The following is a 12,681-nucleotide window of genomic DNA, read 5'->3' as shown; positions in this document are numbered from 1 at the left end:
GATTGGGGGGAAAAAAGTAGAAAAATTGCTTTTTGTTGATCATGGATCAAATTTTGGCTGATTCAGCAGGAAATGGACAAAACTTTTTAAATTACTTTACAACCATCGCAAGACTAAGGTCTTGCGATGGTTGTAAAGTGTATGGCCACCGTTAATCCGCACAAGGCCAACTTTAGAGCCCTTTCACACAGCCTTTGCGATCAGGTCCGCCTGTCAGTTTTTCAGTTGGATCTGATCGGAAGCCCAATGTAAAGGTGCCCATACACCTTACAATTATCGCACGATTATTTTGGTACGATGTCTGTGAAGGTTCTCATTCATCCAGGTCATGGTTTATCCGTAAAAAAAAAAGGCAAGGCAACTGGACTTGTTGTATTTTTCTTGAAGAAGACGTTTCACTTGTCTTCCAACCAGCTTTCTCAATTCAGAAGTTTTGTACGATGATCGAACTGCCGTTCGATTTTCGTACAACTGCCCCATCATGCACAGACCATTGTGGGTTTCAATTAGCATTCGTTAGCAATATCACCTTGCCGAATTTTGTCGATTGACAGAACGGATTTTCGTTTGCGCATGAGCAGTGTTCTTGTTGCGATTTTTTTTCGTACGAACATGCCACAAATCCATCAAATTTTGTGCCATTCGATAAAAGTTTTCTACCCTGCTGGAAAGACAAAAGTCGAACGGTTGTACAGTAATTGCGTTTGTGCACTTCCCATCAACTGTGCGATTATCGTACCAAAACACGATCTCAGACGAAAATCGTAAGGTGTATGGGCACCTTTAGTCTGGATCTAAACAGATGGGTGTCTGCTTACATTCATTTACCCCCAGGCTTCGGACCTGATTGTGCCAGATCCGGGGGTAATCTGATGAAAATGTTCACATCCGATTCCCCATAGACACACATGGGTTGGGTAATTTATAGCAAGATGGTGGAAAAAAGTGGATGGACACTAATGTCACAACAGTGACATCTATTCTGATCAGCAGGAAATCCATGCATGGATTCCCTCCTGATCAGACCATATGAAAGAGACCTTAGAACCTTAGAAGGCAAAAAAAACCCTATAAAGCACGGTTCAATTTGCTCCAACAGGGGAAAATAATTCCTTCCTGATCCTATAAGGCAATCGGATATTCCTTGGATCAACAATCTCTGATGCTTAATATACTTATAAGAACTCAATATCCAGTAATATTCTGTGCATTTAGGAATACATCCAGATTTTTTTTTAAACAATGAACCGAGCTCGCTAGGACTAGCTCCTGGGGGAGTCTATTCCACATTTTCACAGCTCTAACTGTGAAGAATCCTTTCCATATGCAAAGGTTAAACCTCTTTTCCTCCAGACGCAAAGAGTGCCCCCTTGTCTTTTGCAGTGACCTTAAAGTGAATAATTTGGCACCAAGCTCACTATATGGACCATTTATGTATTTATACACGGTCATCATGTCCCACCATAATCACCTCTTCTCCAGAGAGAAAAAATTCAGGTCCGTTAAGGCCCGGTTCACACCTGGGCGTTTTGTAGCGCGTTCCTACGCTCTGCAAAACGCTCAAACACCGAAATCCCATTATTTCCTATGGGTATGGTTCACACCTGGGCGTATTACAGGCTGTATGAACGCGCTACAAAACGCCCTACGCCCAAAGAAGTACAGGAGCTTCTTTGGGGCATATTTGCCGCGCGTATCCATTGGGATACAGCCAAGTAGCCCTCGGAAACGCGTGTCTGTCGCACGTTTTTTACCGCGAATAGTGGTAAAACGCGCGACAAACGCGCATATTCGATACGCCTAGGTGTGAACCCAGACTAAAGGGTTTCTAAACCCTCTGTTTTTTTTTTTGCCTATATCTACTGCTAGCAAGGGAAAAGGGAAGGGAAGATTTTTTTTTACTTTAATGTCACTTTAATCTTTCCTCATAGCTGAGTAGCAATTTATTGATCTGCCCATCTTGTTTAATAGATTATTTAAAAAAATAAGGATCTTTTGTTGAAACTATAATTTAGAACAATTGTATATTGATGAGTTGCTGACCATACATTTAAAGTGTGTATGCATATCAGAGAGGGATGACCGCACTAGGCTAACCTGTAGGATAAAGAGTTTGTTTTAGAGATCTTAGTCAAATCTTTAGACTTCATTTTATGAGCTGATAAAACGTATCGGGAGATAAGAGCTACACAATGTGTGGAAGAGAATTTCAAATCTAATTCTTCTAAAGATAATTGCATAACACAACAGTGGTGTGTGGGAAAAGATCACGCACTGGGAAGAAAAAAATAAGGCTAAGGGTTATATTTGATCTCGTGTTATGGTCTTGTTACCCAGATAGAGATGAAGGTCTTAGCAGCAGACACATATTCTTTAGGATTCAAGAAGGGTAAGTAAATATGTCTGGTATTTGACTTTACATTTTTGATTAAAGGAGAACTATGAGGTGAGTGCTTTTCACTCACCTCATAGTTCTAGCCGACCTGTGACAATGAGACTGTCACAGGTCGGCTCAGTAGATCGGGAGGTGAGCGAACACATACTGGCGTTTGCTCACCTCTCGATCCTGTCACGACTCTCTGCCGTGACAGGGGAGGGGCTGGATCCCCCTCTCCGATCCGCCAGCCCTGACTGGCGGAACGAACGGGGGAGGGGGCCGGTACAGCTGGCTCTGCCTCTAGATAGGCAGAGCCAGCTGTCAGTCACGCAGCTTGGCGGATCCCGGCATAATTGTCGGGATCCGCTTCAGCTGCGGCATCTCGGTATACCGCGAGCAGCTCGATACGTTTTATCAGCTCCTCCCGTTACCCTAAGGAGAACTATGGGGAAAAGCCTTAACCCATAGTTCTCCTTTAATGTGAGTGCTGTTCACTTTTTTTACATATGGTGTGTTTTTTCAGTAGTCATTTTTGCTAGCAGTGCAAATAAATTGCATGCATTACATTTGAAATGCTTGAGTAGTGTAGGGGTTAAAGAAGAATTCCTGGAATTAACAAAGTTGTCCCTTGCAGTGGGGCTACGTCCACATTGCAAGGGTTAACTGCTCATTTATCTCTAGGGACCAGAGTACAGAGGATATGCTCGCCTGATCCTTGGTCAGCATGCATCTCTTTCCCTCTCCGCTCTGGCTGTGGTAAGTTGCTTGGCGTTCTAATGTCTAATTCAGGTAAATGGACCTGCATTAGGCTCACACAGGAGCCGTATGAATACGTGTGGAACTGCTCCAAACATAAAAAAACAATGCACTTTAATGTGCATTATTCAGATTTTTGCAGCCAGGCAAGATTGAGGATCAGGTGAGTATACCTTCATTAATCCAGCCCATAGATGAAAACAAGCAATTAACCTATACAGTGTGGAGGTAGTCCCGCTGCAAGGGTTAACTTTGTTAATTACTGGAGTTCTTCTTTAAAGCAAAACTCTAGCCAAACGTTTCATTTTGTTTTGGATAGGGCAGGGAAGGGTTAAGGCTTCTAAAACGTTTTCTTTTCTCTCTCATTTTTTGGAGGATAGAGTGCCATGGCTGTTTTATTAAAGTGGAACTGAATTTAAAAGTGATTTTTATGTTGTTGGGAACATACAAGAGTGTTAAAAGTACCCTGAATTCTTTCTGAAAAATAACCGTCCTGGGTGTGAGCATGTCTAGCCACTCCTGTGTATACAGCCTCATAGCTGTGTATCTGCAGTGTGAGATCTAAGGTACTGTTGCCTCTGACTGCTAATCTTCTGAGATTTTGTGATGTCACTGCTGGAGGCTCTGATATGAGGACACAAAGCACTGCCTCTATGAAGATGGCCATCTCTATACAGACACTGCGCAGAACAAGGCATGGTAAGTCGGCTCCATGCGGATTGGCATTTTTGTGTTCTTCCTGATTGGCCGGGAAGCCGGATCCATGCTGTTTGACCGGCTCGATGTTGATTGGCCAGGAATCTCCCTTCCTAGCCAATTAGCATGGAGGCGGTTTCCCGGCCAATCAGCATGGAGCCAGCTCCCCAGCCAATCAGCTGGAAGCCGCTTCCATGCTGATTGGCTGGGAAGCCGGCCTCCAGGCGGATGGGCCGGGGAGCTGGCTTCCGGGCCAGTCAACATCGAGCCGGCCAAAAAGCATGGATTCGGCTTCCCGGCCTATCAGGAAGCTGGGTCGCGATTCATTACCCGCAGCCCAGATTCTTGATTGCCCAGGCCAGTCGGCACGGAGCTGGCTTCCCGGCCACTCAGGGAGGCGGGTCATAACCCGCTGCCCAGCTTCCTGATTGCCCAGGAAGCCGGCTCCATGCTACCGGAAGTACCGGTATTGTCGAGTAACAAAATATACATATCGGTACTCGTACTTGATACCGGAAAACTGGTATCGGAGCATCCCTAATCAAAATATTTATTTCTGTCCAGAGTTGCAATAATTTTTCACCAGGATATTGTAGTGATGATGGGAGAGTTGGACCACTGCGCCAAGTCTTTTCAGCACATCCCAAAGACTCTCAATGGAGTTAAGGTCTGGACTCTGGTGGCAAATCCTTATGTGAAAATGATGTGCCGTGCTGCCTGAACCACTCTTTCACAATTTAGGCCTAATGAGTCCTGGTATTGTCATCTTGAAATATGTCCGTGCCATCAGGGAAGAAACAATCCATTGATGGGAAATCCTGGTCAATCAGTATTAGGTAGGTGGCTGACCTTTTTTTTGTGCACATAACGTTGCTCAACCTAGACCTACTGTATTATCTAATGGAAGGCCCTTGGCTGCTTGCTTAGCTAAATTCAGGGGGTGACCTTTTTTTGGACAGGAATTCATTTAATAGCATGCTTTTTTAAAAAAAAATTTAAAAAAATTGTACATCTTTTTTTGTGGGTTTGCATCACTATTGCAGTAGCTTTGGTTATTGTAAAACCAAACTTCATTGGTAAGTTTTAATGCTATAGTATAGTGATGGCGAACCTGTGGTGGCATGCGAACCTAGGTGCCAGTTGCCAGGGCCCGCACACTCCAGGTTCTCAACTGGGGTGCTCCATGGGTGTCCAAGTCACATTATATTTTTAAAGATGGCCCCCGGGAATAGCAACAGCCATCTTTAAACCTGGCAAGTGCCCAGATCCTATTTAATATATTGCCGAAACAGCAATATATTAAATAAAAACCATCCCGTGGTGGTCCAGTGGGGAATTAGTATGATCTGCATCTCTTGCTGATACAGACCATACTGATCGCTCCCTCGTTATACCGCTGCTCACAGGCAGGAGCGATTAGTATGGTCTGCATCAGTCAGAGATGCAGATGACACTGATCCTCCACTGGACCACCAGGATAAACCCCAAGTGCCCCACTGGACGTCAGGGATGCAGCCTGTGTTTGAATATGTGTGTGTGTGTGTGTGTTTCACTACATGTGTGATATGTGTGTTTTTTTAATGTTTGTGTTCTTTTTTAAATTAGTGGGTGATGTGTATTTTTTTATGTGTGTGTGTGTGTGTGTGTGTGTGTGTGTGTTTTATTGAGTTATTAATTGTTTGAATATTTGTGTTTCCCTATTTTCCCTAAGGCAGTGATGCTGAAAGGTTTTTAAACCCCTGTGCCCAAACTGCAACGCAATACAAAACTTATTTTCAGTGTTGGCACTTTGAGATGAATAAATAGATTTTGTGCCGCAGTTTGGGCACGTTTCAAAACTGTTAGCCATCACTGCTATAGTAGGACTTGGCTTCCTACAAAAGTTCTTTTTGTTTTGCTAAGGATCTCAACAAACACAGTTCTCTGAACAAATAATAGGTGTGTTCTTCCACTGTTTGTCCTTCATTCATGGATCTATGCACCACTGGTTTTACTGGGAGTGGTGGTTGTGAAGACTGATTTGTCCAGCAGTGTCAAACCTTGTATATACAGTACATGCAATCACAAAGACCTGGTTCTGGAGGCACTTTCTGTCCAAGTGTTCGCGCACTGCCCGTTCGGCATTGCCGTCATCGGAAGCCCGCCCCTCAGCGGGGCGGGTATTCGATGATCGCAAGTACGATCTGCCCGTCCAAGGTGGGCAGATCGTACGGGCTTTCAAGAAGCATACGACCATCGCAAGACAAAAGTCTTGCGATGGTCGTAAGGTGTATGGGCACCTTTAGAGTATGACTCTCCCCAGGGGGGCACACAGGCAGCAATCAAAACCTGAAAGGGGTTGTAACTCCTTACCATCTATCCAATACTAAAAAAAAAAAAGATTCTGGCTTTAGATACCCTTTAAAAGCAGCCAGTCCCAGTAGAAAATTGGGGGCTGCCATTGCTAATCTCCTTCTAAAAATAAACTTTCCCCATATCTTCAAAATAACAACAAAGGCACCTTTAGAAATGTTTAGTAATGCCAATCTATAAACAAATACTTCTAGATACTATTAGGCTTTTTATTCTTCACATACCTTATTTTGCGTTTCCTCCCCATTCTCCTGACAGTGGCTATTTTAACTAAGGGCAGGTTAAAAGATCTCCATTTACTTTCTGGAACTCTGGCACATGTGACTAGGACATATGACCATGCACATCATCTCAGGGGAGGAAAATGCCTGAGGCCCCTGATAAAAGTCACGTATTTTGACGTAACGTACGTAGGGCAGAACTTCTGATGTCTGCACTGAGCTGAGCCGGACGAACGAGCTGATCCAGCAATACCCAATGCCTGTACTGTTTTCACCATTGTACCTGTGATCTGAGGAGACCTTATCCCCTTTGCTGTGCATGGGCTTCCCTCCACAGAGTAAGGCGCATTGCAAGACTGACAGTTACAGGCATGACTCCCAGAGGCAGGGGCATGTTGGGAATTGTAGTTAGAGCACAGCTGGAGGGCTAATAGCGTGGATGGATGAATCTCCCACTGTGTTCTTTGATTTTGACAGTGGCGGATGTGCCGCTGTCAGAATACCTGAACAGTGACAGCAGTGTTGTGGCTGCTGTCACTGTTCTCCTGTAAATTTTCCACCCAGCTGCTTCAATTTTCTGATCGAAGGATGCCAGACGGTAGGGTGCCAACAGGGACACCCACTCTGTGAATTTCGGATGGTTCTTGAATTTGCAAAGTGTATGGACAGCTTTAAAGTGTAAGTAAAGCTTCCATAACAATTGCTGATTGGTAGGCTTTCTATGGCAGAAGAGACTGTGTAAGTCTTTTCTGCCATGAGATGAGGTAACTCCCGTGTGCATGCGCAGGAGTTACGTGATTGGGGTTCGGCCAATCAAGCGGCCGAACACTCAAAACCCTTAAAAAGAAGATGGAAGTGTCAGCAAGGGAATAGGGCAGTGCTGGAGGGTAAGGTAAGTCTGCCATAATGTGCTAATATGCTGGGCATACTAGTACATTAAGGCTAAAAGCTCTGCAGCTTTTTTTTTATAATTGCCTTTACTTCCGCCTAAAATTTTTGCTGTTTTTTAGTTGTCTGCTACAAAAATCCTGATGACTCTTTGATTGGACAGACTGGCTGCTGAATTCCATATTAATTTGTCCACCTCTGGCTTTACATGAACATCCACTATCACTGCATCTCATGCAAACCCTTTAGAGTCAACAACATGTTTGCATAGTATTAAAATATAATGCATTAAAATCCAATCAGCTTCTTTCCCGGGAGAGCTTACAACCTAATGCCACACACCCTTGAGAGCCAATTTGGTCCAAAACCTCATGTAAACATTTGTAAGGTTAACATACAAACCATGCAGATAATATAAAGCTAGCTTGACATTTCTACCCATGCAAAGTAGTTTCCCTGAGAGATGATCAATGTGTTGCATAAATCATTGGAGTAGTCTTCAGAGCAGTCTGTATTTTGGATATGAAGTAGATGTGATTATTTGGTATGCAAGGGTCTAGTAATTCCCCTATGTTGTCACTGTGTCTCATTGTCTCATGCTCCCCCAATGGGGCCTACAAGTGGTTGTGTCATTGAACATTGCACAGGTGCTATTGTTATCACCATAAGGGATCTGAGAACAGTCGCAGAAGCGCTTGTATGTAGACAGGATTTGGTGGCAAAGAGGTTGCAGAAGATTAGCAGTGCTGAGATGCAACAAAGGATAAAAAAGGTGAAACGCTCTTTTATTAACCCCTTCATGACTGAGGCCTTTTTTTTTCATTTTTTGCACCCATGTTATATTCCACATTTTAGGCCTGAAAATGACTTAAAACCCCCACACATTATATATTTTCTGAATGCCAAGACCCTATACAATATAATGGTGGTAGTTGCAAATTTTTATGTTGCGCAATATTAGCGCAACTCCTTATTAAACCCCAAAATTTAGTGACAAATTTAATTAAATGCCCCAAAACACAACAAAATACCCATTTTTTAAATGAAATATAAAAGATGAGGTTACAACGAGTAAAGCGATACCCAACATGCCCAGTTTACAAATTGCGTGCGTCCGTGAAACGGCGAAAAACTGCAGCACCCCAAAAAGTCCACAGAAGACGCTTTAAAAGCCCCCACAGGTCATCAATTTAGAAATACCCCAAAATACTGGCCCTAGAATTATTGCTCTCACTCCGGCGTGCGCGGCGATACCCAACATGTGTAGTGCGTTCGTCGTTTTCATACGTAGGCGCACCCGACGCGATAGATCGAGAAGTAAGCGACGGTATGTGTTCGTTCACTTCCCAATCTATTGAGCCGACCTGTGACAGTTTCATTGTCACAGGTCGGCTAGAACTATGAGGCGGAGTGATTTTTACTCACCTCACAATTCTCCTTTAAAGAAGAACTTTGCAAAATCAAACTTTAATCCTTGCAAGTGGGGCTAGCCCCACACTGCAAGGGTTAATAAGTGCTCATTTTCGCTCATTTAAGTGCTCATTTATACTTATCTTGCTGCTAGATTGGTCCCCACAGCCTCTCCCCCCACTCTAGCAGTGGAATGTTTCTCAGCATCCTCATGTCTAATACATTGTTTTAGATGTGATGACAGATACACAGATCGCCGGGGCAGAGAGGCTGCAGGGATCGGTCTAGCACCCAAATGGGACCAAGTTCTGCTAAATATATCTTTTTTATTTTATACCCTAGGTGAAAATGAGCACTTAAAACTTGCAGTGCAGGGGTAGCCCCACTACAAGGGGATTGCGTTTTATTCTGTCAGGATTTCTGTTTGTGAATTGAGTTTTTGAGCAAATGAAGTGATTTGTGTGAGGGCTAGGCATACTTTAAAAACCGCTGCCTTCTGCCATAGTGACTTCAACTCCTAATAAAGTGATTGGAATGGCTCACAGAATGGCTGAATGAATTAAGAGTGAAGGTATTTGGCATTTGTTTTTGGACTGATCTGTATATTGCAAACAAAGATTTTTGACGGTAGCGGATGCATAACTACCAACCCTCAGAACAATATTGGTTTCTTCTACAGCTTGCACTTTGGTTGGATCATATGCGTTGGGTAACAAAGAATTATCTCAGCATTAACCTTTTCACATGTTTGAGGAAATTTGAGGAAGTGCGGATAAAACTTTGATACATTTTTGTTTTTCAGCTTTGAAAAAAAATGCAAATCTGAGTTAATTTCTGAAAGTATTTCCTCTTTCTAAATGGGTCATAGAATCCTTGCATTAGTACATTAGATAAACATTTTCCATCTTGCTGTTTTGTTACTACAGTCAAAATTGATCACCTTGACCCCATTAACTAGTGGAAAATTTAACAAACGTTCCGAAAACAGTTTTTTCCCAAGTCATCTTCCAGGACAGCATCTGAGAGATAGTCTCCTCCCACCTGAAACAGGAAACACATCATCCACCCCAAATAAAAAGTGCTAAGTACTAGCATGCCTCAGTTATTTGCGTTTCCTCTGGCCTATCGAGAGCATCGCAATGTTTATTTTCTGTATTTTTGCAAATAACATTCTCCAGGTGTATGGCCAGCTTTACAAGATTTCAATCCCTTGAGTAATCGCCACCCCCCAACCCCTGTAAATGCTTGTTAAAGTGACATTAACCCCTTCATGACTGCACTTGTTTTTAGTTTCTGTTCGTAAATGACCTGACACACTTTTGACATTTTTGCTGTGTGATTCTTCCACGTCAGTAATATACTTTCTTACAAAGTGCACCAACACATATTATATATTGTTTTTTTGAGGACAGATCGAACTACATATTTATATCACATATGTGTTTCTAACGCCTCACTTATTACAAAAAAATATATATAAAAAAAAAGGAAAAACGTAAAAAAAACACTTTTTTCCCAGTTTTGATTTGTAGTATTTTTTTTACAAAACCATCACAGCTAAAAAAAAATGCAATAAATACATTCATTTATTTGTCCCTTAGTTTGTATTTTTTTTACACTTTTCACTATTTTGTTTAAACTTAAAAATGTTACCTCTCCGATCCAGCGGTGTCTGCATGCGGGTGCACGCGTCCATAGACTTACCTTGCGTCCCTCATCGCGTCCCTGCCGAAAATTAGAACTGCGCGCGCCCCAAGATCCTTTACGGCCGCTCGGGAAATGTCTCATTTTCAGGCGGGGCCGCGCACGGAACACAGGGTAAGTTTAAAGCTTTTGAGTGTTTTTGTTTTAAAAAAAAAAACGTTTTGCATATATCCATAAGTCTAGGGGAGATGAAGATGCTGTATTGCTTATTTTAACCCCACCCTGATAGGCTGTGTGTCTCTCTCCTCTTCTCCCTGATGCTCTGGGCTGTGGTCGGTCACTCTGTGTCATCATGTACAGTGAAGGGCTATTAGTTCTTGATCGCATAAGGAGGAGGCAGGGGTGCGACTGTGGCTGGGAGCACCTTAGGAGGCTTCACGGGACTGGTAGGACAGATGGGGGGCGGCTGTCGGAGAGGTATTTATTCCTTTTAATGAACATTTAACCTTTGCATGCAGATGGGCCGGACCACAAGGTTTTTTTTTTCCAGCCCAACGTTAAGCTTTAAAGGTTGATCTACATTTCGCTAGTCAGCAGTGAGATTTTTTTAATGTGTTCAGAGGTTGTCCTGTTTTCCTCCGTTCCTCCACCCTGCTTTTTCAGCACCAAAAAGTATCGTGCACACCTCTGTTCCACCATTCCCTTTAAGGCCCAGACAGTGTTGTGCTCTTGATTGTGCCAAACATTGTCACAAGAAGTGCACCAGTGAATATGTGACAATATCCTTTTGCGGCAGCTCGACAGGTATTTGTTTCATACTTGCAGTTTCTTTAGAAGGTTCTTTAGAGAAATCTGCATGTATTGCAAAGTCGGACTGCATATGTTTTTTTCTTCTTTTTGTTTTTTAAATGTTTGCCTTCTCATATACTTTAATTCAGGCATGATGTTGGAGCATACAAACAAGAGATAGACTTGCTCAACCTCCTCAGTCAATCTCCCAAAGGAACTGTGGTGCTCAGTGAAGGTCTCTGCTTGAACAAATGCAAATATGATGGAAACTGGCACTCCAAAGGATCCTTTTCAAATGTAGACTTTATTAATATGGCATAAAACCAGCATAAAGAAACTAGCTAACTTGTGCTTCTTGGCCCCATAGACTTCAATGGAAACGCACAAAAACGTGCATTTGCTGCGTTTTTGAAAATACTTTTGTGTGTTTTATGCTCTTTGTCCATTCACATGCATGTGTCACAATCTGCTCGTAAAAACGTGCGACTTTTTGTACACTTGTTAAGTCAATTTGGAAAAAACGGGCAAAAATATGCTACACAAAAAACGCGCATATTAGAAGTCGCTCAGATGTGAATGTTGGATGATATTGAGTCGACATAAATGTGTTGTATACATTGTAACTGATTGCAGTGTATATGTTTAAAGAATTATAAAGCTTCTTTGAAGAGACATTTCTTCACTGCAGTATTGGGTGCTGCATTGCAGTTGTTTTTGTTTAGGCCTTGTTCACACCGAAAGCGTGTGCGTTCCAGAGCGGTAGCTGCTGGAACGCACCGCGATCGCAAATAAACTTTTCCCCGTGTTCTGGTGCGGGAGGGGGCGTGTCAGTGCATTGAATTCAATGGCACCGCTTCCACGCCCTGCCGCCCGCGTTTGCAGTGGAATGCAATGCTGGCAAAGTTTTGCCACACGTCAGGGCGTGGAAGCGGTGCCATTGAATTCAATGCACCGCCACGCCCCCTCCCGCCCCAGAACGCGGGGAGAAGTGTCTTAGCGATCGTGTTGCGTTCCAGCAGCTACCGCTGTGGAACGCGCACGCTTTCGGTGTGAACAAGCCCTGACAATGAAAAATTTGATGTTGGCTGTGATATCTTAGTAGGCCAGCTTTCCCTTTTTTTCTGAATCTGTAAATTCACTTGGTATAGACTCTGGTTATTCATTGCACATGAACGCACCATTGTGCATATGTGTGCATGTGTGGAGATGTTCCTACACTCTTCAGACACAAAATGAATTGTCTGTTTAAGAGATCTAATTGTATTTTTCTAAAACACATGTTTTCTAGGGGCATTCTTTAATGGAGCAAGGTCATCAATGCAGACATTGAGAGCACCTCCTAGGATACTGTGGCTGTTGTGTTTTGTGTCCAGTCCAGCTTTCCTCTTCCATTTAATAACACGGAGGTGTTCCTTAAACTGTAGCTTGCTTAGATCTAATTTGCTGATGTGGATGTTTAGTGGCAAAGCATAGAACTTCTGTGCACTGCAGAAACAAGCATTCAGTGCAATTTCCAGTGAGCAGTGTATGCAGAAACTCTATAGAGGT

The sequence above is a fragment of the Nanorana parkeri genome, unplaced genomic scaffold, assembly GCF_000935625.1.
Source record: "Nanorana parkeri isolate BGI_ZX_2015 unplaced genomic scaffold, ASM93562v1 scaffold357, whole genome shotgun sequence".
NCBI lineage: Eukaryota > Metazoa > Chordata > Amphibia > Anura > Dicroglossidae > Nanorana > Nanorana parkeri.
Note: the sequence above shows the minus strand (reverse complement) of the source record.